Source organism: Octodon degus, unplaced genomic scaffold, assembly GCF_000260255.1.
Source record: "Octodon degus isolate 3935 unplaced genomic scaffold, OctDeg1.0 scaffold00001, whole genome shotgun sequence".
In the NCBI taxonomy this organism is placed as follows: domain Eukaryota; kingdom Metazoa; phylum Chordata; class Mammalia; order Rodentia; family Octodontidae; genus Octodon; species Octodon degus.
In genome coordinates, this window is record NW_004524577.1 from 28,235,702 (window position 1) to 28,263,501 (window position 27,800).

The 27,800-nt window shown below is 35.8% G+C and overlaps 1 protein-coding gene and 1 pseudogene across 2 annotated transcripts in view; both read right to left on the reverse strand.

Annotated features, from left to right (window-relative positions):
- Cwc27 (CWC27 spliceosome associated protein homolog) overlaps positions 1-27,800 on the reverse strand; it is a 277,617-nt gene that overhangs the window by 143,834 nt on the left and 105,983 nt on the right. The gene's annotated exons all lie outside the window — the stretch shown is intronic.
- On the reverse strand, positions 7-2,036 carry LOC101578414 (annotated as a pseudogene). The gene has a single exon (XR_192306.2). The product of XR_192306.2 is annotated as a casein kinase I pseudogene (transcript).

The window sequence follows — 27,800 nt, forward strand, 5'->3', positions numbered from 1 at the left end:
GCAACACACTGGCCACACTTGCTCTGCAGTAGCCACACTTTCTAGTGCGCTGACAACAGCAGGTATTTCAGCTTATAGAAGGGAAGGGTGAGCAAGGCCAGAACTGGGCTGAGAGGCCTGTGACACGCAGACACACATGCACACACAGCGTCTGATGAGACGTTCCCTCTCCAGAGTGGACAACACAACACAGAAAACAGAAACAGAATGCATACACAACCTTGATGTCGTGTGCCCCTCTGACTCCACAGACACGGCAAGCCAGTGTCTGTCTCAGGAGTCTTTAAAGTCAACATCCTTTTTAAGACCGCAAAAACAGACAAGAGAAAAATAATAAAAAGACAGATCTACACAGATTTAAGGCAGTAATTTTTAGCAAAATGATACAAAACTGTCTTAACCAAGTAGAAGACTGGTAGTCGCAATGGGATTGCAGGGAGCGCTGGTCGGCCACCACTGGAGGGGTGGAGAGGCTCGTGGCAGGGAGTTGGGGTCTCTGCAATGTTTCCCGCACTCTGCTCATCTTCCCAGCCCTGTGGTAACTGAGCTTCTGTGGGGGCCGCAGTGCCAGCCCCTAGCGGTGGGTGGCAGTTCTCAGAGCCTGTCCGTTTAGTCTGTATTTGGAATCCCCACGAGCATGGCTGGGTGAGTGGCCTGGAGAGCTCCCGGTGTGAACATTTTGAGTCTAGACCAGGGGGCGTGTCACTAGTAAAGCCATTGGTAACAGAGTAGATCAGCCATGCATTGTCTGCCCTTCACAGCAAAAAGGAGAGTTCTCATCGGTGCATGACAGACTGAAGACCACTGGAAGCCACCCGACCGGGAATCTGTGAGGTGGACATGCAAGAGGTATCTTGTCGGCCCGTGAGATCAGATGAGGAGACAGTGACTGGTGCCCCGTGGTGCAGCCGCATGCTCACTTTCCGCTCTCGTTCCATGCCAAAGACAGGCCGAGGGGAGGTGTTAGCCGTATGTGAGGTAGGGGTCAGGGGCGTGGGGGGGGTAATTCTTGGGTCCCCCGCAGGCGGCCAGAAGCTGTGGAAGGAAGGCTGCGGGTAGCTGGATTCCGAGAGTGTCTTAATCGTTCCTCTCAGTCCCGGCATTCCCGTTTGGCATCATCGGCTGCCCGGCTGGCACCAAACTTAAGCATGTTCCAGTCGAACACATAGTTGCAGGAGAAGCCCCGGCAATGGAACAGATTCCTAAAGAGCTGACGCAGATAGGAGTAGTCAGGCTTGTCATCAAAGCGCAAGGAACGGCAGAAATTCAGGTACGTGGCAAATTCAGAGGGATAGCCTTTGCACACAACTTCAATGGGAGTGGACATTTTTTTTCTCACTGATCCTCTCATACTTTTGCCTCTTGGTGGCAGCCTTCAGCCCCTGCCAGGGGAGAGAGCCCAGGTTGAAGTACATCAGCATGTATCCTAGTGACTCCAAGTCATCCCTTCGAGATTGTTCGATTCCAAGGTGCGTGTTGATGGAGGCATACCGTGCTGTGCCTGTAAGGTTCTTATTCTCTCGATAGGGGATGTGCTGGTGGGTTCTTGCATCCCGGTACTTCTTGGCCAGCCCAAAGTCGATGATATAAACCAGGATGCCCTTCTTCCCCAGCCCCATGAGGAAGTTATCTGGCTTCACATCTCGGTGGATGAAGTTCTTTGAATGAATGTATTCAATACGACTAATCATCTGGTCAGCAAACAGCAGAACAGTTTTGAGACTGAACTTGCTCAAGCAGAAGTTGAAGAGATCTTCCAGGCTTGGGCCCAGGAGCTCCATTACCATGACGTTGTAGGCCCCTTCGGCTCCACACCATCTGATGGTGGGGATGCCCACTCCTCCCTGCATCATTTTGTAGATTTTGCTCTCAGTGTGGAGCTGAGGGTGTTTGGTCTTGACACATTCAAGCTTGATGGCAACTTCTTCTCCTGCAGCAATATCCGTGCCAAGATAGATGTCTCCGAAGGAGCCGCTACCGATCTTGCGGCCCAGCCGGTATCTGTTCCTGACCCTCAGCTCCGTGGCGGCGCACCGCTTCTGGTCTTTGTTATTTTCTATATGCTACATCTGGAGGTATTGGGATATTTCGAGTTTGTATAACTGGAAAATATTTTACTTTTAGTTCTCAAAGGTATGTTTGCTAAGTATAAAATTCAATGAGACAGTTTTTTTTTTTTCAGTCCTTTGAATAAATAAGTCAAGTTTCTTACCCACTTGCTCTTTTATTTTTTTCTAATGTGGAATAAGATGCTATTTAATTTTGTTCTTCCATAGCTAATATTTTTTCTATGTATATGCTTTAATGATTTTTTCTTTATAATTAGTTTTGGATAATTTCAGTTTTATGTATCTCGGTATGATTTCATTCATATTTCTTGTGCAAAGGGTTCATTTTTCTTGGAAATGTGTTGCTATAATTTAACTAAATTCAGAAATTTTAAATTTTTAAATATTTATTGCCTACCCCCTTCTACTTTGAGAACTCTACTTATGTGAATATAAGTTTCTTGATTTTGGCACAGAGAGAACTATTATATGACTGATCTGTAAACTCTTCTTTCTTTCTTTTTTTTTTTTCTTTAGGCAGAACCGGGGATTGAACTCAGATCCTTGAGTTTGCCAGTCAAGCGCTTATCCTACTGAGCCATCTCCCGGCCCCAGATCTGCAAACTCTTCTTCATGTTTATTTTAGACATTTTTTATTGTTATATTCATTTAAGTTCATAAATAATTATTTTACAATGTGCAATCTAAAAATAAAACCAAAATTATGTTATGCTAAAAAAAGGAAAATGTGCTAATCACATCACCCTTAGTGATATATTAACACAGTTTATTGAACACCATTCTGAATCATTTCTTGATAATTCTATATATTAATACATTCTTTAAAATAAAAAACAATAATGGTATTTATTAAAAAAGACAGGAGAGTAAACTAGGTGCTCAGATTACAAGATATAGGCATGAAAATTTGATCAAACAAATCAAACAATATAAGCACAAACCTTTCTTTTCAATGAACTAATAGAAATTAATACCATCACACACACACACACACACACACACACACACACACACACACCCATATCCCTTTTTCTTCTTCCTACCCCAGTTTCTCCTTTTTGAACTGTTTCTTCCCATTTTACAACATCTACTGTACATTGTGGATCTTATTTACTGTTTCTTATACTAGGGAGCCAATACAGTGTTTACACATGAGTCTGATTTATTTCACTTTCAAGTATGGTCTGAAGTTGCATCTATTTACCTATAAAAGACTCATGCTTATCCTTCTTCATAACTGAGTAGGACCCCACTACATAAAAGTAGCATGTCTTTTTTTTTTTTTTTTTTTATCCATTTCTTGATTAATGGACATTCGGGTTAATTTCCAAGATATAGCTATTACAAATTGTGCTGCTATAAACATGAGTGCATATTTATTGCTGTGGTATGATGTTGAACATATTTTCATATACTTATTTGCTATTTGTATTTCTTCATCTGAGAAGTATGTATTTATCTCAGACACTCATTTTTGGATTGGGTCTTTGAATTTGGGGGGATGTCCTGATTCGTTGGTGATTTCTTGTGATATGCAAAACCTTTTAATAAAATGAGATCCCAGTTGTTGATTCTTTGAAAAGAAAAAAAACAAAAAAACAAAAAAACCACTCAACATCAGACCCCAAAATCCAAAAAATCAAAATAAAACCCAAGTCACAGAATTCAAAATTGACATATAATAAAAGCAAGGCAAAAAACTGAAGCTATTGCCTGTTGGATATTTTACTCCACAGACATTATCTACTGAAGTACTTGGTCTATTTGTGCACAGGGATATTTTTTAAGTACTCCAGAAGGGTTTTGTGAAAAAAACAAGTGTTTGTTCCCCAGGGCAAGTAGGCCACAGCAAGGAGGACACTGCAGTAGTGGCCCATGCATATTAACCCAGCACTCTGAGATGATGAAGTAGGAAGGTGGCAAATTATAGCCTAGCCTAGCAACTGAATGAGACTCTGTCTCAAACTTTTGAAAGGGTCCAAGTATGTAGCTTAGTACAAAGGCCTGGGTTCAATTTCTAGTATCATTCAAAATACATATTTTTTGGCTTCTGGCTATTTAAAAACAATGCTTCACAGTAAACAAAATCAAATGTCCTACAGATTGTTTTTTTCAGCAGTATTCACAAAAGCACAAGTACAGAGGGGAGGGTCAGAGGCTGGCATGCCCTGGGAGGACTTGTACTAAACTGCCATGGTGCAGAAGTAAGAGACATGCAATAAGCAGCCAGACTTTACAGCACAGGGCTTATAGCATAGGCCTGCAGTCTGATAGACACAGATTCAAATTCTGGCTTTCTGAGTCTTATGCTACTGGGCACATTATTTATTCTGCCTGATGATACTAAGAGTCCTCAGTTCCAAAAAGAAAATAATGTTAAGCTTTAATGAAATAATGGGCCAAAAGGTAGAGTAGTCAGGTGTGGCATAATCACTTATTCTTCTTCAAATTCCTAGTAAGCAATACTGCTATCTCTCAAGTAGAAACAAGTAAGTGGTAGAGAAAAAATAAACCAAAGATATATAATGTAAGGAAAGAAAATCAAGTCTGTATTATTTACAAGGTGTTCCTTATTCATGAAAGAGTTGGTACAAATGAGCAATGAAGGTTTCTTAAAAAAATGCAAGGAGAAATAGTGTAATCTTTCAGTAATCAGGCAGAAAAAACAAGTTACAGTAGAGAGAAAGGTAGAGGAAACTGGCTTCAAGCTTTTAGTTCAACAATGCAAGAAAAGAGAAAAAAGGAAAAGAGACTCAAGAATATTAACCTAGTTGTCATCCAGTTATGAACTCACCATATAATCTCAAACACAGAAAAATGGGCTACAAAACTGGGAGGCGTTCTTAAAAACAATAGACAATGAAATCTTATAACTACATTATGAATGGGTTAGACTAAAATGGAGATGGTGGTGGACAATCAATTTATTAACTATAGAACTAAAAATACTACACAACTGCCAACATTTGCCATATGTTGTGAATGTCAACAATGTAAAAGTAAGACAAGAGATCCAAATCACAAAATGAAGGCAGGAAAAGGAAAGAGAATTTGAATATACAAATTTCCATAAACTTTGGGGCCAGAATTTAGTCAGTACAATTAAAACTGAATCATACAGATATTCAGACAGATAGTAATGTTAAATTAAGCTCAACTGTCTATGTTGTAGGGTAATAATAATAAGCTTCTCTTCTAAAGGGTTAACAACCTAAGTTTGCAGACCAAAAATTAGGGAAAAAGAAGGGCTTCAAGGACAGCCAACATTTTGGCCCTAACCTTTCAAGGTCAGTGAGGACTCAGGACATAGGAGAACCTGAACTGTCACATCATGTAACTCAGTTGTGTCCCAAATTTTCTGATCAAGGAGATTATGAGGTCACAAAGGAAATGTAGATGTAGAGTGTGTCTAAGGAGAGTCACACAGAGAAAACATTCTCTCAGGCTTTCACAGAGAGCAAACTGGTCAAGCAATGGCCATGACTCATCCACATGGCTGACACTGACAAAGGATCTACAAACTGCTGTACAGGGTTTCAGGATAGATCCTGAGGAGATTTGATTGATCTTATCAGACACAAAAGTTACATTTCTTGTTATATAGGTTTTGCTTTATCTTGGCCTTAACCATCCAGCAGAAAAGTATAAAAGTGAAGTATAAAAAGTAAAGCCATATTAATATGCTGACCTGTAAAAGGCTCAAGTCAACAACTTCTGACATTGCCAATCCTATGGATAACCCACTACTATTATGAACTACTGGACTATATTGGAATATTTTGCTGAATTCACACACCTACAATATTTAAATGACAATGGAATACCCTTTTCTGACAAAACTAAACAAAAAAGGGGGATACAAATGAATGACCATTTCATATCTGTATATTCAAAATAGTTATACAGCTGCATTCTCTTAATTCAATGAATAGAGAGATTTGTTCCAATAGTGTTTGTGGATAGGATATCATGTCTGCATCTTGTACAATGAATAACCACTAAGATAACAATATGTAATATATTTATTAATTATTGAAACTGTGCTAGTAATCAGTTTTGAAACTGTCTCATTGCTATTTGTTTCTCAATAAAATTATTTTTTTAAAAAATGAACCATATACTTTTTAAAAATGATTCAATTTTTATTACTTTTATAATATTTATGTAAGAATGGAGGGGTTACTTAAGAAATCCAGGGCCGGGGGGATGGCTCAGTGGAATAAGTGCTTTCCTGTCAAGCGCAAGGGCCTGAGTTCAATCCCCGGTTCCACAAAAAAAAAAAAAAAAAAAAAAAAAAAGAAATCTTAGGAAATATTTAACAAGCCTTAGAGACTTTTTTAGTCTTATTTTCATTTAGTATTTTTTGCTAAATTCAAGTGAAATAAAATACAGTATTTTTCTTAAAATACAGTATAATTCTCTTTTAATCAAATGATCTATTTAACACTGATTTTTTCTGCATGTATATGTATGAAGAAATATCTACAATAATATTATCTTACTCTTTCTGATAGGTATTTTTAGGTGTATTGTTTTGAATTTTGCTTTTTCTCTCTCTGCTACAATGCTTAGTATTTTCATAGTAAACAGACGTAATTTTTACAAAAAAACTAAAGTCATTTGGAGAAAATTTATTTTAACACGGTATCTGACACTGTGAGTCAATCTGGAGTCAGTGCTAAATAAACATAGGCATAAACTAAGGGGGAAATGAAATCAGAATCTTGGCAACAATCAGAAGGAAATGTAGGGACTTGGGAAGACAAGGAATTCTGTGAGAAGAAAGACATCTCAAATGTGGCACAAACAATAAAAATCACAGAGAACACAGAATTAAATAAAATATGTGTACCTGAAAAGAATGAAGTCATTTTGGTGAAGGTCATTTTCACTTGGTAATAGCAATCACTATGTAAATCAAGGTTTTCCATTTCTGAGTTCTTGCTTTGCTACAATTGCTTTACTGACATACAAACACTTTTCACATTATGTAAAGTAATGAGTATGTGAACAAATGATTTAAATATAGTACATATGGTATAGATTAAATAAGGAAAAAAGTGAGGGGGAGGCATTTCTGGTTGACCAGTCAGACTTTTGATAGTATGGATCAGAATTATATGAACTGGCTTCTAGAGCACAAGAGGTTTTGTACAGTTTCACACAGCAGTAATCAGAGGTAGTCCTCGTAAGTCACTGTGATTTTTCACATTTTAATTTAGGCCCTTTCACTTTGCCTTTCTCAGACGGTGAAGAACAGACAATGAAGTCTCTGCCTTACCTGAAAGCTTGTTCTACCTACTCCTGAATGAATCATATGTTATGAGGAGAAAAGGAAGATCAGGAGGTTCTTCCATTCAAAAATTGGGACTAAAATTAGTTATCTTGTTTTAGGTCTATAATCAAGTATACCCAAAGGTAGCCTTTCTGCTAGTAACTGTATGATGATGCTGATCTTAACGACATTATTATTTGGCCTTATTTTTGTAATTATAATTCTAGGCTCTCTTTCCTGGGTAAAAAGGAGTTCCCCAGACCTTTATGAAGTACTTTGTTTGTTTTTTCAGGAAAAGAAAAACCATAATGTAATGCTTCTTTTTCTCACCTGCCTTTGAAGATTGGCCTTTCTTACTGCCTTGTCTAATTAGCAAATCTGGACCCCTTTGGTACACATGCCTAAATCAGGTACCACATGATTTTGTCCTTGTAGTTCTATTATTTGATCACCTTCAAGTCCCTCTTGAAACTACAGACAAGTTAAGTTTTAAAGCTCAAATATGATCTTATCATTTCCTTACTATAGCAGTACTTAATTCTCTCAGTCCAAATTCATGAACACTACAAGGTTGTTCTTGTCTTAGCTCTGCTGTATTCTCCACCTCAATTTGCCCCCTCACTTGCATTCTAAATATTTTAAAATCTTACTTGTTCTCTGAACTGATCATAATCATTGACATCTATTCCTCATTGCCTAAAATACTCCTCCCTCCCACTTCCCCTTTCCTCCTAACTCACAATCATCCTTCAGATCTCAGCTTCTGGGCAACTCTCTGCACAAAGATTTTTCTCAGTCCTTAACACTGGTACACAAGCTCCTTATATTTATCTTTACTGTCACACTGTGTTGTACTTTAATGATCTGTTCACCTCTTTGTAATGTCTAGTAGTCTAATAAAACTGTTCTTCACTTTTGCAATTCTAACAACTACCATGAAATGTAACCCATCTGTATTTAGTACTCAGTGAACATGTCAAACTTAATAGCTGGCAGTGCTAAACAGTGTTTTAGAATGCCTAGTGCTATAATTTTGCAGGTTAAAAAACACCAAGAACATTAAAAATAATTCTGTTTTCTTAACTACTAGCAAAATATTTCACGGCTAAATGTGTGTCCACTTCTATTGAGCAATTCCAAGCATTCATCTAAGGATTTAAATGTGCTCAAGCACCTGGAACACCATAAAAAATGCATAATGTTCATTGTAACATTGTTTACAATGTGAAATTTCCATTTAAAATAATTGAGTATATCATATAAATCACATAATAAATCTGAAGCGTTATTTCACTTACTTAAAATGATGTGTTTGAATATATAGGTACATGCTAATATTTAAAAACCAAGACTTGAAAGGTAGTTTATCAAAGTAAAAATAATGGTTAGCCCTACAGAATGTAGAATCACATGACTTAATGATTTTATAAACTAGTAAGTCTGAAAGTAAAGATAGGCCTTTTTCTTGGTAAGAAAAAAAATCTTCTGGGCTGGGGAGATAGCTTGGTGGTATAAGTACCTGCCTGGCAAGCGCAAGGACCCGGGCTTGGTCCCAGTACCGCATGCTGTGCCAGCCCCGTGCCAAACCAGGGTGGTGCATGCCTGTAATCCTAGCCTTGGAGATGCTGAGATAGGAGGATCACTGTAAGTCTGAGCTGCATAGTGAGACCCTGTACCAAATACATACATAAATAAATAAATAAAAAATGTTTCTTTTTTTTTGAGGAGAGATATTTCAAATAATTTTCTCTAAACACATTTGATAAGTAGTATGATTCATCCTTCCTGTTATACCCTTTTCTAAAACAAAAACACAAATAATAATTTAGAAATTAAATTTAATCCAATAAAGATATGATGGTGTTCACGATACCTAATGCATAACTGTTTACTAATTTAAGAATCCAATTGTTAAAACTGACTTTTAACATGGTCTCCCTATAAAATCTCAAATATTTTGGAGTAAACATAGGAGGTCAAGAAGACCTACAATGTAGGATATGGCATCTTCTGTCTATCCTGCTTGTAGAACAAATGAATCTTACCACAGGGTATATTCCAATTTGTACTGCGAAACAAGTCCATTACTACAATGATAGTGCAGATTTTAAACCAAGGTTTCTTAAAATTTCCACTGAAGTTTTATTTTCTACAATTCTGGGTAAACTGCCTGTTTAAATTTGATAAAACTGTAAAACAAAAAACCTTAAAATAATTAGCCATAATGTCTCAAAACTAAGCAGTTTGGGAACTATGATGTTACATGCTTCTCATCTAGATAGAGAGGGCTTTTTTACCTTCGGCCATCATAGTACATAAGAGCCTATTTTGGAGGAATATGAACTTGTACTTTTTAAAAAATCTTTTCTGAGAAACATGGGGGGAGATGAAGTAGGGGATGAAGCAAGGTGTTGGTAAGAGGAGAAAAGGAAAATATCTGTAATTTTTCCAAATGTACAGAAAAAAATAGGAAAGAAATTAAAGAAACTAAACCTCATTTTTTTTCTTTTTCCTTTTCCTGTCTGGTCACATGTCTTGGATCCCAAAAGCTACAGCAGAGGACATCATTTTGTGTTGTCTGACTTTTATAAAAACTCTCATCTACATTATGGCTTAAAGGTTTGCTCTAAAGGAATCTGCAGATCCTCTGCTCAGGAAACCATGGTTGGTGTTCAGCTGAAAACAAGCAGCATCCTCAAAAGCACGAACGACTGGATGCAAGAGCTGACTCATTGCTGGCTACAGGCTGCTGCAGCAGAAAACACGCGTTCTTTTCCATGAGGCTACGCAAACTTAACCTTTCTGTGGGTTTCCTATCTTATTACCACCTGGCAGACAAACAGGACCAAAAAACTTGCTTGAACTGTACTAGACCGACTCTTCAAGAAAATAAGGACATGAAGGGAGCCAGGAAAAGCACTTAGAAGCTACTTGTAAAAATAAAAACATATTTTTAATTTAGATAATGTGAAATCCAAAGAAGTTTAGTCCAAATAGAAAAGATGCTTTGTTTATATTTATGCGAGTTCTCAATTTAGGCTTCGATCACGATTCATGAAGAACAAGTACCATTTTATAGAGGGAGGTGAACATCTGGTCTTCATGTACTCACTGCTCTTCACTAAACCAGTATGAGACATGTGGCAAGGATTTACTACTTGTCTTAATTTTGTGAATAAGCAAAGAAAGTTCTTTTATAAGTTGATAAAAATTAGAATCATTAAAGTAGTATGATTAGCCTTTCACACTTTTTTTTCCTCTCTACACCAAAATGCTCCAAGCACTGTGTAAAGCACATCCACATATCCTGTGCCATTATATGCTCAGATCAAGTTCTAAAGGGGTCTTTATTTTCACAGATGGGAGTGGAACAGAGGAAATGGTGTGGAGAAATCAGGAAGAAGATGGTATATACAAAGATAATGGGGCAAGAAATGTTAAGGCAAATGAAGGAACACTTTTATAGACTGAAAAAGTCTATTAAAAACTAGAACAACAAAGAATAAACCTGGGAGCACTTTTCATTTATAGGAAATACTGTACCTTGGGAAAGCTGATGCCGCTAACCAGTGGTTCAAAAAAAAAAGTTACATATGTAAATGTGCAATTCTATTAATATAATCTTAGTTTTGATAATAAATCTATGCAAGTAGATAACAGAACTGGTTAAATTTGATAAAACTTCAATATTTATAGTTGTATACACTAAAAAAATTAAGAGACTACTAGGAAATGGTAAGCAAACAAAGTTTCATTTTTCTTTTGCGTAAAGTCACTGATAAAGTCAGGTACTTTCCAGAAGCCAGAAGAATACAGGTGCCCCTATATAAGCTTAATGTGACTTCAATGTTACAGTTAACAGAGAAAGTTTTCAGAATGACTTTTCTCTTTGTCTTTTTTGAGATAGTGTCTCACTATGCAGTTCAGGTTGGCCTTAAGGTCATTTTCTAGCCCAGGATGGCCTTGCATTTACAAGGATACTCCTGCCTCAGCCTCCAGCTTGCTGGGATTATAGGCGTGTACCACCATGCCTGGCCCAGAAGGACTTTTTAAAAATATAGTTTAGGATAGCATGTTTTTTAAAAATTAATTTTATTGAGAAACAAATAGCAATGAGAGTTTCAAGGATAGCATGTTTTAGATAAGGAGAATAGTCTCTGAAAATTTTAATGATCTCTTGATGAAATTTCTATAAACTGCTACGTGTATCATACTCTGGATTTATAATGTATACCTAGAACATGTACCATAATATTATGAGCTCAAAAGGGTCCAAATCTTAATGGAATGGGATGGCAGTTCATGCTTAAAGCTGATTATGAAATAAACAAATAATGAACTGGTTCTGGAAGTATCTCTTAGAGTACTTTCCTCTTCCTTCAAACAGTCCCTCTTAGACATGGGAGAGAAGAGTTTAAAGTTAGAGATAAGTTATAATGTTCTGTATTAAAAGTAATTTCATGATTTATTTTATTTTCCATAATTTTATTGAGTAGTAAATAGCAATGAGACAGTCTCAAATCAAACTGGTAGTACAGTTCCAATGATTAACACATTGCATACTGCCTTCCTAGTGGTTGTTTGTTGTACAAGTTGCAGACATGATATCCTATTTACAAACACTATTAGAACAAATCCCTCTATTCCTTGAATTAAGAGAATGTAACTATATATTTATCCTAACCATTTTGAATACACAGATACAAAATAGACATTCATCTATATCCTCCCTTTTTTTGTTTAGTTCTATCATTTAAATATTATAGGTTGTGAACTCAGCAAAATATTCCAAAATAGTCCAGTAGTCCATAATAGTACTGGGTCTTCCACTTGACTGGCAATGTCAGAAGTTGTGGACCTGAGTCCCCTACAGCTCAACATAACAACATGGCTTTATTTCTTATACTTCGTTTTATACTTTTCTGCTGGATGGTTTGACTCACCTTGGCAGATACAAAAGTTACATTACTTTTTATATAGGTCTTGCTTTATCTTGGTCTTAACCATCCAGCAGAAAAGTATAAAAATGAGTTATAAAAAGTAAAGACATATTAATATGCTGAGTTGTAAAAGGCTCAAGTCAACAACTTCCGATATTGCCAGTCTTATAGAAAACCCACTACTACCATGGACTACTGTACTATATTGGATTACTTTGCTGAATTCACGCATCTACAATATTTAAATGGCAACGGAATACCCAACCTTGACAAAACTAAACAAAAAAGGGGATACAAATGAAGGACCACTTTGTATATGTATATACAAATTAGTTAGGATAGATATACAGCTACTTTCTCTTAATTCAATGAGAAGAAAGATTTGTACTAATAGTGTTTGGACAGGATATCCTATCTGTTTCTTGTACTATGAATAACCACTACAAAGACAACAATATGCAATGTACTAATTATTGAAACCACTACTAATCGGTTTTGAAACTGTCTCATTGCTATTTGTCTCTCAACAAAATTAACAATAAATAAAAAAAATAAAATAAAAGTAATTTCAGGTACTCTGAGGTGGAATCTGTTGTGTCAATCTTGGAGTATGATGCAGACTTTCACACATGGGGCCAAGTCTATCAAAAGGCACTGTGATATTATGGCTGAGCTTACCTTTTCATGTTCTACTGATTTGCTGAGTGACTGTTTATAATTGACACTGGAAGTCTGTTTTAATACATAACAAGGCCTTCTTTGCCAGGGTGTCTGAGTCAGTCTAGGAATTTGGGCTCACCACAGTTGTCCACATGGTTCACATTCTGATTGGCTTTTTCAACCAGATGTTAGGAATAAGTCCATAATAAGGCACTAACTGCTTTATTAGAAGATGTTATTTTCTCTGAACATCCACATAAAAAGTACCAATAAAATGGAAATTTATTCTTACTAAAGTGAAAATTCACGCTCTGATATTTCTCTATTATAACATTTTATAACAAATTTACAATAACAATAATAATAACATCTGAAACAAGCATCACTTATGTTTTCCCATTTGTAAAATACGGAAAGATCAGATACTTTGCAATCAGAAAAATACAAGTTATAATTCTGGTTAAACGTTTTCTAGCTGTGGGACTCTAGGAACATTTATATAATAACTCCCAGAAGCTTCTCCCTAATATGTGAAAGGAGGAATATTCAGAGTAGTTATAGAAGTTTAAACAAATCTGGGTGCTATTTTCTTTTTTCTATTCTGAAAACTAATCCAAATTACTTCTCTTTTTGCTAGAAGATACTATGCATAATACCCCTATTTGTAGAAGTGTCTACAGTGTACTTCAGTAGAAAATGCCAAAGCTGAAATGTCAGATATTTTTTCTACATTTTTTCTCATACTTCACATTGTGATCAAGAGTACAGGCTCTGGGGCTGAGGAGATAGCTGAGCAGAATAAGTGCTTGCCTGGCAAGCACAAGGTCCTGAGTTCAATCCCCGGTATCTTCCCCCCGCAAAAAAAAAGAGTCTAGGCTCTGCTCTATGGAATATTTCACTCTAAAACAGGACCTACAGTCATATACTTATATTGAAACATTCTCAAGATAAACAATGCTAGCCCATAAGACAAACTTCAGCATCTTTAAAAGGACTAACGTAATGTAAAGTATGATCTTGAAACACAAGGAATGAGATCAGAAATCAGTAACAATGAGAAATGTGGGAAATTCACAAATACACAGATAACAAATTCACAAATACACAAATAACCTCTTAAGTAACCAATGGATCAAGGAAGTCACAGGGAGCTTGAAGTACTCTAAATGGAACAAAATAAAGATGCAACATACTAAAATTGACAGGAAACACCCCCCCAAAAAATGCTTAGAGAAAAATTTACAGCTAAGTAAATACCAATACTGAAAAGGCAAACCTCAAATCAATAATGCAGCTCTCTATCCTAAGCAATTAGGAAAGTACTTTGTACTAATGGTCATGCTATAAGCTTTAGGAAAACATAACCATCAATATAATTATTCTCAATATAGGTTCTCAATTATTAATAATTCTCAATTATCAATATAGGTTGATACTCTTATTTGCTATATTTCCTATTAAGATTCACATAATGAATTACTGACAATTATATTCTTGGAAATCCTAAAAGTTAATATGATAACTTGGAGACAAAACCAGTGGTCTTAGTGTTTGAATTATTTATTCAGATTACATCAGCAGAGTGTGTATACAATCTCAGAGACTTATCCTTTATAGATGAGAAAACTGAGGCTCAAATTAAGAAGCCTCTTAACAGAGTGTGTTCTCAAGTTCCAGTAACTTTAAAAATCTCTACTAGGTACATTTAAAAATTATTTTTACCAAGGCTTTCTCCTGTGCTTTAGTTATAATGAGTTATTCTGAGTTCTAAACACTTTAAATCCAGACCCATTTTCTCGTAGACATAACATATGACAGATGTGGCTGGAAGACTTCAACGTAAGTGGAGCCTTTAAAAGATGATTCAAGGTGTACTGCTGCTTTAATATTAATATTTCAAGAAGACAACGTTTATATAAATGACTAGACAGACTTACCACCTCCTGAAAAATATGCCCAACACGATTGTTCTTTTTTGCTGGCCCAGAGTAAGAAAGTGTAGTTTTTATGAATAAAACTTTCATTATTACAAAGTAAAACTAACAAGGGATTTTACTGCTTAATCCCAAAATTAAATCACATTCCCTGTAAAAGTAAGGCAGGCAAATTTACTCTTAAATACATTTAAATAAAAAAAAAAATGGCCAATGAGCCAATCATTTAACTTCCCCTGTTTGATGTCACCATTTTAAATTAAATTCACTTTTAATGTTCTTGCTTATGTCATACCAATGTATACAAATTAGACAATGTTATACCACATTGTGTATCATAACATCTTTCCCCCTTACATATTTATATCACAAAACATTTAAAGGAGCATACTAACTGTTCTACTACAGAACTCCCAACTATTCCTTCTAAAATGAAATACACAGTTCTTAGAGATCGAGAAGTAGGCTACTTGGATTCACTCCACTTGCTGCTTATGTGAGTGTGATTAAGTCACAGTCTCTTTGAGGTCATTGCCTACATATTTAACATGTGTGCTACATTCTGTCTCACTATAAATGTCAGTGTACTTTCCTTGCTAAACAGAGTAATACACTTCTGTGGCTAGTGCTATCCTGACAGTTTTTTTAAAAAAAAATACACTGATGTTACATTATATTTGTGCCAGGAACACAACTGATCATTAATAAATGTTGGTGGGATAATCACTGAAAAAATAACATAAGCCATGTCTGGTACTGCATGTTTATAATCCCAGTATTCTAGGAGGCTGAGGCAGGAGGATTTCAAATTCAAGCCCAGCTTGGGGCAATTCAGTGACTTAGTGAGACCTTGTCTCAAAATAAAAAGCAAAAAAATTCTATGTTTGTAACTCAATGTGAATGCTCTGAATTCAATCTCAGTGCCACAATAGCTAGCTAGCTAGCTAGCTAGCTAGCTAGATAAGACAGACAGACAGACAGGTAGATAGATAGATGGACAGAGATACACAGAGATTAGACTTAGAGAACATTGGAAAGGGGAATATTTCAAAACCAACTTAGAATAAGTTTTTATGACCAACATGTTAGATAAAAAGAAATATGTGTCTGACATACAAAGCACAGTATAGTGGCTACAGTTAATAACATATTTTGTATTTCAAAATTGCTAGGGCAACACATTTCAAATGTTCCCAAGGCTAAAAATAAGTGAAGACAGATACATTAATTACCTTGATCTAATCACTCTTTAGGACTCCGCTTTTCACTTCACAAATCAATGATCTGGTATGAAATTCACCGGACAGCTACAGCAAACACATGTGACCTCTGCAAAGCCAGACTGATACTTTTGCCTAGAACATTAACCTTTAAAGAAGCACTGAACAGTGAAAGTAAAACAGCAGGGAAAAGTTGGAATGATCTTAAAAGAACAATGACTGGTATTTATTTAACTATACTAAACATAGAAAAATTGATAAGTCATCTGCACTGATGGTACAGAAAGGCAGATAAACAAAAAGATCCTTTTTCTCCCTCAGAGGTGATTACTGTTTGGGAATAAAGCTCAGTAGCACAGCACCTGCCTGGCAAGTGTGAAGTCCTGAGTTCAATATCTGATACAAAAAAAAAAAAAAAAGGTGATTCTCCCATCTATTACTATAACAGCAATATAAGAAAGATTTAGTCTCCTTTGGATAAAACTCAAACAACGCAAAAAGTAAGTCTTTCCATAGCACATGCAGCCTGGTTTCTTCAACAAGTCAAGGGTATGAGGAAAAAAGCAGCCCAGAACAAACGAGTGCTTGTCCAACCCCACTGTGTGCTGAGGCCTAAATGCAATGGGATGTACTTGGATGTGGGGCTTGTGGGGAGGTGATTAGTTCAGGAGGGTGGTATTTTCTCTTTTTTTGATTAAAAAAAAAATCCCAGAAAGATGCCTTCCTGTTCTACCATGAGGACACAAGACAGGACAGACAACAGGAAGCTGGCTCTCACCAGGCATCGAATCTGCTGGTATCTTGATCTTAGATTTGCCAGACTCCAGGACTCCCAGATAAGGTTTTGTTTTTTATAAGCAACTCAGTTATTTTTTTAATATCAGCCTAGTAACAATAACATTCAACATTGGCTTTTAATGGGATCCTTGCATATAAAGACCAACAGTAAAATATATTTTGAGAACACTGATGAAAATCTGAATTACATATTGAGTAGTAATGATTTTTAGAAAATTACTATTAATGTATTAGATATATAGTTAGATAGAACATTATGGCTATATAAGTTCATTTTTAAAGGTCATGGAAGATTTTAGGGGTAAAATGTGACTTCTGTAATTTATTTCTGTGCTTAAATATTAAAGCAAAAGGGGAAATTATTAACTGTTAAATCTCAATCTGAGCGTGGTAGCTCACACCTGTAATTCTAGCACTGAGGAGGCTGAAAACAAGAGTATCACTATGAGTCCAAGCTGCATACTGAGACTCTACAAAATACATAAATCTAGGTGACAGATATGAGTGTATTTTCCTTTATTCGTATTATTATCATTTACTGTGTAGTAAATTGTTTTTAAATTTTTTAGTGCCAACCGTTTTAACAATAAAATGCTGTTAGAAAGACCTCTGAGCTGGCCACAGTGGCACAGAGTCCAGGGATATTTCATGGTGAAGCCTGGTGAATCCAGGGCTGTACCATCAATGGTGATGGCAGGTAAGTGAAAGCGAGCCGTCAGAAGGAACTGTCTGCTCAAAGACCCTTCTGTCCTCTCTCAGTTTGGCTTTCTAGCCTTCTCACCAATTCTGTGAGTTCACTGATACCCTTTTAATATATTAATTTGTGATTAAACCAAAAGGATTTCTATTATATGACACTTAGAAGCTGAAGTAATATGCCAAACCCACTTGATGTCCAGTATTCAGTGCTTTTACATAAAATCTTCAACCAAAATGAATTTTTAAATACTCACACCAAGATGCACAGGGCAGAAAACACAGGCATCAGCAAAACAACATCGGAAGAATGATACTACATTAAAATCATCATCATCTTTAGTTTTTAAACAAGGTGACAATATATATTCCTTTTGGAAGTATTAAGAATAACTTGATGACCTCAACTCTTACTGAGATGCAGAAAAATTTTTAAATGTATTTAGTATAGGGTCTACAGGGTAAGATGCAAATATTGAGTGGAAATACAATGTTAAGGTGACACGATGGCAGCTGGGATCTGCTGTTACATTGCTGCTAAATTATGCAACAGAGAAACCTCATTCAAGGATCTCTATTTAAAATAGTTATTGCATCAAATCTCTATTCTTCTTGCAGGGTGTGGTGGTGCACATCTGTAAACCCAGCACTCGGGAGGTTGAGGCAGAGGATCAGAGATCAGCTTGGGCTATAAAGTGAGCTTATGGCCATCCTGAACTGGATAGTGAAACCTTGTGTCAAAAAGACAAAAAGCAAGGCCAAACAAAACAAAATAAATCTCTATTTTTCTAAACTTATTCACACATTAAAGGTTAATTATGGCAAAATAAAACAATACAAAAATAATTTTTGAAAGTATGCAAGATGGTCTTGATTTTTAAATCAGTGAGTACAGAGTACCTGATACAAACTCAGGAGTGACCTCCGCATGCTTAGGAAACTTACCCTGGTGGTGCCTATTAAACCATTACTGTTGGTATTTGCACCCTTGTGTTGTCCCACCTTGCAGGGTCTCTGGGCTTTCTAATAGGCACCTGCTAGGAAAATGCGACTATATGAGAGAAGACTGGTTATGAACACCTGAGTTGGTCACTAAAACTAAAAAAAAATGATGTAAGATGAGGCTAGGACTTACACTTCTGGAATATGTCCTCTTGGATCGTAAGACCATGTAGTGAGATAACTCGTTAGATCAGGTACTACAGAAAATGGGAAAATTGGTCTCAAAGGCAGAATCCAGGCTTGTGACATGGCCCCATCTATGACACCCTCTGCACTGATCCATGTAGTTCCTAGGCACTTGAATATCCTTAACTAAGGTTCCACATGTCGCAGAGCAGATTACACACCTACTTTGCACTCCGTCTAAAATTGCAGACTTCTAGTTACTGATTTTGAGATGTTTTCACATAGCAAGACATAATTAAAGACTGTACTATGATGCATAGTAATTTGTATTTTGATAATGTATCATTCATATAAGCTATCAAGTAAGGATTATCTATTTTCTTTTTTACTTTGTGTAGGGTGTCACTGTACAGCTCAGACTTGTCATGATCCTCCTGTTTTCTACCTCCCTAGTGCTGGGATTACAGGCGTGTACCACCATGCCCATATTCTATCATCGGTTCAGCGCACCTGGGGCCAGGGTTGGTGTGGCAAGAGGTGCCAGGAATCGAACCCTGGCCCATGCACTTGCCTAAGCAAGTGCTTAGTCCACTGAGCTATTCTTTTTTACTTTTTTGAGACAGAGTCTCACTGTGTGGTCCAGGATGGTCTTGATCTCACTATGTGGCTCAAGTTGGCCTCGAACTCCCAAGTGTTAGGACTACAGGTATACACCAGATGCCCAGCTTAAAGATACCTTTAGAGGAAATTCACCATTATTTATAATACCAAATAATCCCCATGAAGAGTTGGATGGTATTTGGACTTAAGAGGAAACAGAAGTGTTTATATTGAGTTTAAAAATACTCAAAAAATTGATGGGAAATATTAAGCATGAAAGATTGATGCTGCTCCATCAACAAGATTGAAAACCAAAACTGACTCTAAATGAGGCCCTCGGATTAACTAGGTACCCATCATAAAACATGTTTGAACAATAAAGAGTAAAATTGAAAATCTAACTTGAAATTGAAAATCTGGAGTCTGGGTAGGTAATTTAGATTTATCTGATGACTATCATACAATGGTTATGTGCTTTGACCCTAACTAAGGCAGTCCATGGGGTGAGCTTTGTACAGGACTCTCAGCCCAATAATCTGAGCAAGCAGAAGCTATCTTTAGACAGATATAGAGTTTTGGTTGTTGGTTTTCTATACATGTTAGTAAGTTTTGCATTTAATTCACATTCAGGGTTATAATACATTTTAAAAAAATTACTACATCTTCTTCATCCATTCTTCAGTTGATGGACATCTGGGTTGTTTCCAGGATTTGGCTATGACAACTTGTGTTGCTATAAACATGGATGCACACATAAATCACTGTGGTATGAGGTTTTCAGTTCTTCTGGAAAAATACCCAGGAGGAGAAGAGCTGGCTTGAATGGTATCTCTAATCCTAGCTTTTTAAGGAATCTCCACGCTGATTTCCATAGTGATTGTACCAGTCAGTACCAGCACCAACAGTTCAGTGGAGAAGGGTTCCTTTTTTCCACAGCCCCTCCAGTTATTTTTTATTGGATGACTTCTTCATGATAGACATTCTTTCTGGGATAAGATGGAATCTCAGTGTTGTTTTAATTTTCATTTCTCAAATGACCAATGATGTTGAACATTTTTTCATAATTTACTTGCCATTTGTATTTCTTCCTCTGAGAGGTATATATACTCATCTCAGATGCCTGTTTTTAGATTGGGTATTTGAATGTGGGAGGACTGGGGCTTTTTAAAAATTCATCTTAAAAATAGAGTATTATTCAGCTATAAAACAGGATTAGTATTAGTCTTTTATTGATAAATGGATGCAACTAGAGAACATACTCTTAAGTGAAATAAGTAAGACCCTCATGTGCAAACATTGTAACATCAAATATACATGCTGGAAATATTTTCTTTTATATTGTGGCTGTGTATTCACTTACTTAAAAATGTATTTTCAGAAGCAGATATTTGAAATTTTGCTAAAGTCCTTTCTATCTCTTTAAAGTATAATGGATACTAAAATGATATAAAGTATAATCAAAACCATAATACTTATTACATGCAGATGAAAACACAAGACCTAAAATAAATTATCAATGATACCTAGATTATGTATGCACATTCACTGAGCATCTTTAGCCATGCTTTTCAAAGTCAACAAACTATTTGTATGGACAGGCAGGCTGTCCAGGTTGTCAAAGTTCCTAGCAGGCCCTTTGTGGGTGCAATTCTTCAACTACTTAATACTAGGTCCCTGACAGGATATCACATTTATATGTTCTGTATTATTAAATTTGTTAAACTTAGTAGACATCATATAGTTATCCTGACTGCATATATGCTACTCACACTAAAGTCCCTCTTTGTTTCATTTTTAAAAAGAAAAGCAATAAGTAAGTGAATGTAGTAAAAAGGAAGTAGTCTTTATTAGAAAAGGATGAATGAACTGAATACTGAAATTTAAACCAGTAATAAATGATGCTGTCTAAAAGTTCTTCTTCAAAAATATATTTTGTCCAGCTGTTAACTCACTCAAACCTTAAATCAAGGGCAAGCTTACAATGTCGCCAATCTGGTACCTTCTCTGGGAGAACAGGCTAGAAAACACATTGTCAGCTGTAGCTACTCAAATATTACTATTCCTTATAATCTTCTAGAACACAATTTTTTAATCAATATACTAGTATTTTTCAACTTAGGTTAATTATATTAGCAGAAATCATATGGTCCATCACAAGGTATTATTGTGTGAAGATTTACAGCAATAATAAACTTAATGCAGATTTCAATTTCAGAATTATAAGAACAATTTATTACACACATAAGCTGTGAGGTAGCTGGTCCATTTTTATTGCCTATAAATATTCCTCCAAATGTTTAACTAAATTTCTATCCCTTAAAACTTCCAACCACTTATCTTTTCTTTGAATAAATGTGGTAAATTTCAATGATTCAAGTTTTTAAATTTTTCTGTAATTAGTTTTGCTACTAGAGCAGTAAGTTAATATCACCAATTTTTTATCGCAAGATGTGATTGTTTGTCTTTAAAAAAAAATAACAGCAACAGAAAACCCACTTAAGGTTAAACTATTAAAAGTTCAGGTCAAAATCAAGAAACATCACACATACATATCCAGTTTCTTGAAATGTTATAATAAGTTTTAAAATATAAAGATAAATGAAGATGTAGGAAATAGTTAACATTTCAAACAAGATTATTGGAGCTTGGAGGCAAGTCTGTAGTTGGGTGGTCATGTTAACATCTGTTATCTTGAATATATGCTTGGTAATATCAATATTAAAGTTCAAAATAAAATTTAGGAAGTAAAGTCCATCAGTCTTATATTAAAAGTTTTTTAATCTTTTTAATACTTCTTTGCTTTTGAAGATATAGCTTACATGAGATTCCCTAACGCCACAAAACAAAGGAAATATCCATTGAAGCTTTAATTAAAATATAAATATATTTCCATTTTAGAAAACTAAAACAATTTGATCACATCAATTGCATCCGTAAGTACTGATATTGAGTGTTGAGTGACAGGGATAAATCTAGCTCATGAATGTTCATCTTTGCTTTAAAAGAATATGAAGTAGTCTAAATAATATCAAAATTTGTAACCATCTAAAAATATCATAAAATCTGCATGTAAAAAGAACAACTTTATGGGTTTTGGTCTAAAGAAGGTGGTAATGTTAACAGCATTTTCTCCAAGCCAAGTTTCTTTCAGGTAGCTTCATTTACACTTGGCCTGCTTGTATTACAGATTAGCTACAAACAGTCGTTTTCTGCCTCTGCTTGGCCCTGAAACGGTGTAAGACTTCATTAAATTGGGAAAGAATTTTCTTCTCTAGAAGCAAGTATGATAGAAAAACACTTCCCCCAAAGTACTCAGTGAACAGTGAGTACTTTGAAATACTCAATAAAATACAAGATGTAATAAAAAACCTACCAACAAAGAAAAGTCCAGGTCCGGATGGATTCACAGCTGAATTCTATAAGAAACTGATAGAAGATACAATCCCTATACTCCTCAAACTCTTCAATGTAATTGAAAAGGAAACACTTCTCCCAAAATCATTCCTGGAGGCAAGTATTATACTGATACCAAAACCAGGGAAAGATGCAAGTAAAAAAGAGAACTACAGGCCAATCTCCCTCATGAACATAGATGCAAAAATCCTCAATAAAATCCTAGCTAATAGAATGCAGCAAATCATCAAGAAGATCATACACCATCCCAGGGATGCAAGGATGGTTCAATATTCAAAAACCTATAAATGCAATACACTATATCAATAGAGCAAAAACTAAAAACCACATAATCATTTCAATTGACACAGAAAAGGCTTTTGATAATGTCCAACACTCATTCATATTCAAAGTCCTACAGAAAATTGGAATAGATGGCCTCTATTTAAATCTGATAAAACCATTTATGAAAACCCAATGGCTAACATAATCCTAAATGGGGAAAAACTGAAATCTTTTACTCTCAGATCTGGTACAAGACAAGGATGTGCTCTATCACCACTCCTATTCAATATAGTTCTGGAATCATTAGCTACAACTATTAGACAAGAGAAAGAAATAAAAGGAATAAGAATAGGTAAAAAAGAAGTTAAATTATCATTATTTGCAGTTGACATGATACTATACTTGGAAGACCCAAAAAACTCCACCAAGAAGCTACTAGAATTAATACACAAATTCAGTAGCATAGTAGGATACAAAGTCAATACCCAAAAGTCAATAGCATTCCTCTACACAGACAACAAACACACTGAGAGTGAAATTAGGGAAACAATACCTTTTACAATAGCACCGAGGAAAATGAAATACCTTGGAATTAATCTAACTAAAGAAGTCAAAGATCTTTTCAAGGAAAATTACAGTACTCTGAAAAAAGAGATTGTAGAGGATTTCAGAAAATGGAAAGATATTCCATGCTCCTGGATAGGAAGAACCAACATTGTGAAGATGGCCATACTCCCAAAATTGCTGTACAAGTTTAATGCAATCCCTATCAAAGTACCACCAACATACCTCACAGACATAGAGAAATTGTTCCTAAAATTTATTTGGAACCAGAAAAAACCTATAATGGCAAAGGCAATCCTGGGCAAAAAAGACACGGCAGGAGACTTTACAATTCCTGACTTGAAATTATACTACAAGACTACTGTGATAAAATCAGCATGGTACTGGCAATGAAATAGACCTGAGGATCAATGGAACAGATAAGAAGACGCTGAAATCTCTACAAACACACTCAGCTACCTTATCTTTGACAAAGGGGCCAAACATACTCACTGGAAGAAAAATAGTGTGTTTAACAAATGGTGCTGGAAAATCTGGCTCTCTACATGCCAAAAACTCAAACTTGACCCAGGTCTATCACCATTCACTAAGCTAAAGTCAAAATGGATTAAAGATCTAAATAATAAAACAGAAACACTAAATCTCCTGGAAGAGAAAGTAGGAGGGACTCTTGAAGACATAGGGATAGGAAAAGATTCATGAACAAAAATCAAATCGTACCGGTAACACTTGAAAGAATTAATGACTAGGACCTCCTCTTATTGAGAAGTTTTTGCACATCAAAAGAAATTACAAACAAAGGGAAAGACAACCCACAAATTTGGTAAAAATTTTGAAAAATAAGTACTCAGAAAAAGGTCCGCTCTCTAGAATTTATAAAGAACTGAAAACCCCCAAATCCCCCAAATTTAAAGACCCAATCCAGAAGTGGGCATCTGAGATGAACACACACTTCTCAGAGGATGAAATTAAAGAAGTGAACAAATATATGAAAAAATGCTCCACATCACTAGCCATCCGCGAAATGCATATTAAAGCAACATTGAGATATCATCTCACCCCAGAAAGAATGACTAGCATAAAGAAATCACCCAACAACAAATGTTGGAGAGGGTGTGGGAAAAAAGGAACCCTTCTCCACTGCTGGTGGGAGTGTAGACTGGTGCAACCGTTAAGGAAATCAGTGTGGAGACTCCTTAAAAAACTAGGACTGGAAATCCCATTCAAACCAGCTATTTTCCTACTGGGAATTTTCCTGGAGGATCTGAAAACACCATATCATAGGGATATATGTGTGCCTATGTTTATAGCAGCACAATTTGTGATAGCCAAATCTTGGAAACAACCAAGATGCCCATCACCTGAGGAATGGTTGAAAAAGATGTGGTATTTTTACACAATGGAGTACTACTCAGCTATAAAGAAAAAATGCAAAGCCTTTATATTGAAGTGAATGCCACTTGAAGATATACTCATAAGTGAAATAAACCAGACACACATGTGTAAATATGGTATAGTCTCCCTGGTATAAGAACTCAAAAGAAGAAATACAAATAGAAAGGTATAATACAATTAAAAGGAAAGCAAAAACTTGAGGAATAGACAATGCTGAAGAGACAGCAAGGAGAAGAGCTAGGAAACATGACAGAGGCAAAGCCATACAGTTACATGTACAAGATGGGTAAGGCAATGATCCTGAGAACCTTCAGAAGATTTTTGAATCTAGCAGTTAATTGGAAGGATTCTCACCCTGACTATATATGCTGACACCTGTGAACTAAGCAACTGCACTGAATAGCAATCTGTAATAGTAGGTTCATGTTTGGAGTGCCTGTCATTTTGGTCTTCTGAGTATATACAGCTTGTCATGACATGCCGATTGCTGCCATGCTGTCTCTCAGGTAGATGTTAGTTTAAAAAGGAAGGGGGTGGTGAATGAAGGCAGGAGACAGGGAAAAGAATGTTGCGGGATTGTCCTGCTACAATGCTGTATATGGTTAGGTTTCTGGACTTACGTGTAAACATATATAATTGTTTATTCTTATTTTTTAAATATATTTTAATTCCTTAAAGTTTTTTGGTCATATTCTGTAGGGATTTTAATTTTAACATATCTATACCTGATAAAAAATACCTGTTCCACATTATGCCTAAGATGTTTGATATTCAGAGAGATAATGAGGTTAAGGTCAACAGCCGAGGTTGTAGGGTAATAACAATAAGCTTCCCTTTTGGAGGGTTAACAAACTAAGTTTGCAACCAAAAATTAGAGAAAAAGGAGGGCTGCAAGGAAAGCCAACATTTTGGCCCTAGCCTTCCAAGGTCAATTAAGACTCAGGACATATGAGAACCAGTACTGTAAGGTCATGTAAGTCAGCTGTGTCCCAAATTTTCTGATCAAGGAGATTATGGGGTCACAGAGGAAAGTGATCGATGATGTAGAGTGTGCCTAAGGAGAGTCACATGGAGAAAACATTTTCTCAGGCTTTTCACAAAGAGCAAGTTGGTCAAGCAATGGCCGTGACTCATTCCCATGGCTGACACTGACAAAGGATCTACAAACTGAGGTACAGGGTCTCAGGATAAATCCTGAGGTGATTTCGCTGACCTTATCAGATACAAAAGCTTCAATTCTTGTTATATAGGTCTTGTTTTATCTTGGTCTTAACCATGCAGCAGAAAAGTATAAAAACGAAATATAAAATGTAAAGTCATGCTGTTATGTTGAGCTGTGGGGGACTCAGGTCAACAATTTTTGACATTGCCTGTCAAGTGGAAGACCCAACACTATTATGGGCTACTGGACTATTTTGGAATATTCTGCTGAGTTCACACACCTATAATATTTAAATGAAGGAACTAAACAAAAAAAATGGGATACAGATAAATGACCATTTTGTATCTGTGTATTCAAAATGGTTAGGATAGATATACAGCTACATTCTCTTAATTCAATGAATAGGAGGTTTTGTTCTAATAGCGCTTGTAAATAGCATATCATGTCTGCATCTTGTACAACAAATAACCACTAGGAAGACAGTATACAATGTGTTAATTATTGAAACTGTGCTACTAATTTGATTTGAAACTGTCTCATTGCTATTTGTCTCTCAATAAAATTATGGAAAAAAAAAGTACTCAGTGAGTACCACGTACTGAGTGTGATAGCTATCCATATGTCTATACCTTCCTTTTTCTTGTCTTTTCAAGGAAAAAGAACCTGAAACCTGAAGAAACTTTCTTATACCACATTAAATATTACTTGTGGAACTCTCATGCTGGAACATTATTTAATTAGGTCGAGTGTTAAGAGTATCCCCAGCTGCCCACTGTGTAATTTTTCTTGGACCATTATTCATTAAACTTGTATCAAAGCAAGGTTAAAAGAAGATGTTCTACTTGTTTCAAGGCTCATCACACTTTGGTTCACAAATAACATACATCTTTACCTCACATATGTCTTACATTGCTTTCAAAAAACAATAAATGCATTAAAATATCCTCATTTTAAACAAAGAACCGAGTCCTGCTCTACATCACCATCATTACAGGGTAAAACAAAAGTACCTGATTATTTATTATGCCAACACATTTAAAGAAAGACATTTTCTAGTTGCAAACACAATATCTGAGAATGATGGTCACATTTATTGCCAATGTAATACTACTCACAACTGTTTTGCAATAATTACTTCAGAGTGAACACTTGGTACAATTTTCTTATTCATTTCCATGTCATTTTTTTTAAATGACAACAATAAATCTCTTTTTAAAAAGACTAAGAATCACTTATTGTTAGACCATTCATACTGACATTACCAAGAATCTATTCAAGATAGCAGAAGTTTAAACATGGCCATACTAACTATAAACTTGGCTCCAAGCACTAGTGACCTCATATTAGCCTGTAGACACTGCATAGGAGGAAGGCAGAAGAGAAAAATTAAACACAAAGCTAAATGTAGTAAACTAGACACTTTTTCTGAACAAGAATAAAAGAAAAAAACCTTCAAAAACCTCAATTCCTAGATGTATCCCATAGTCTTCTTGTGGAGGAATTAGCATGTCTGTCTTTTATAAGCATTATAAAACATTTCTGGAATCAAGGAGATACAGATGATACAGTGTGATAAAATATAAAGTGAATATTTAAATTTTTTAAAAATATGGGGGCTGGAGAGATGGCTCAGTGGTCTAGAGCACCTGCTTAGAACAAGCTTAGCAAAGCATCAGGGACC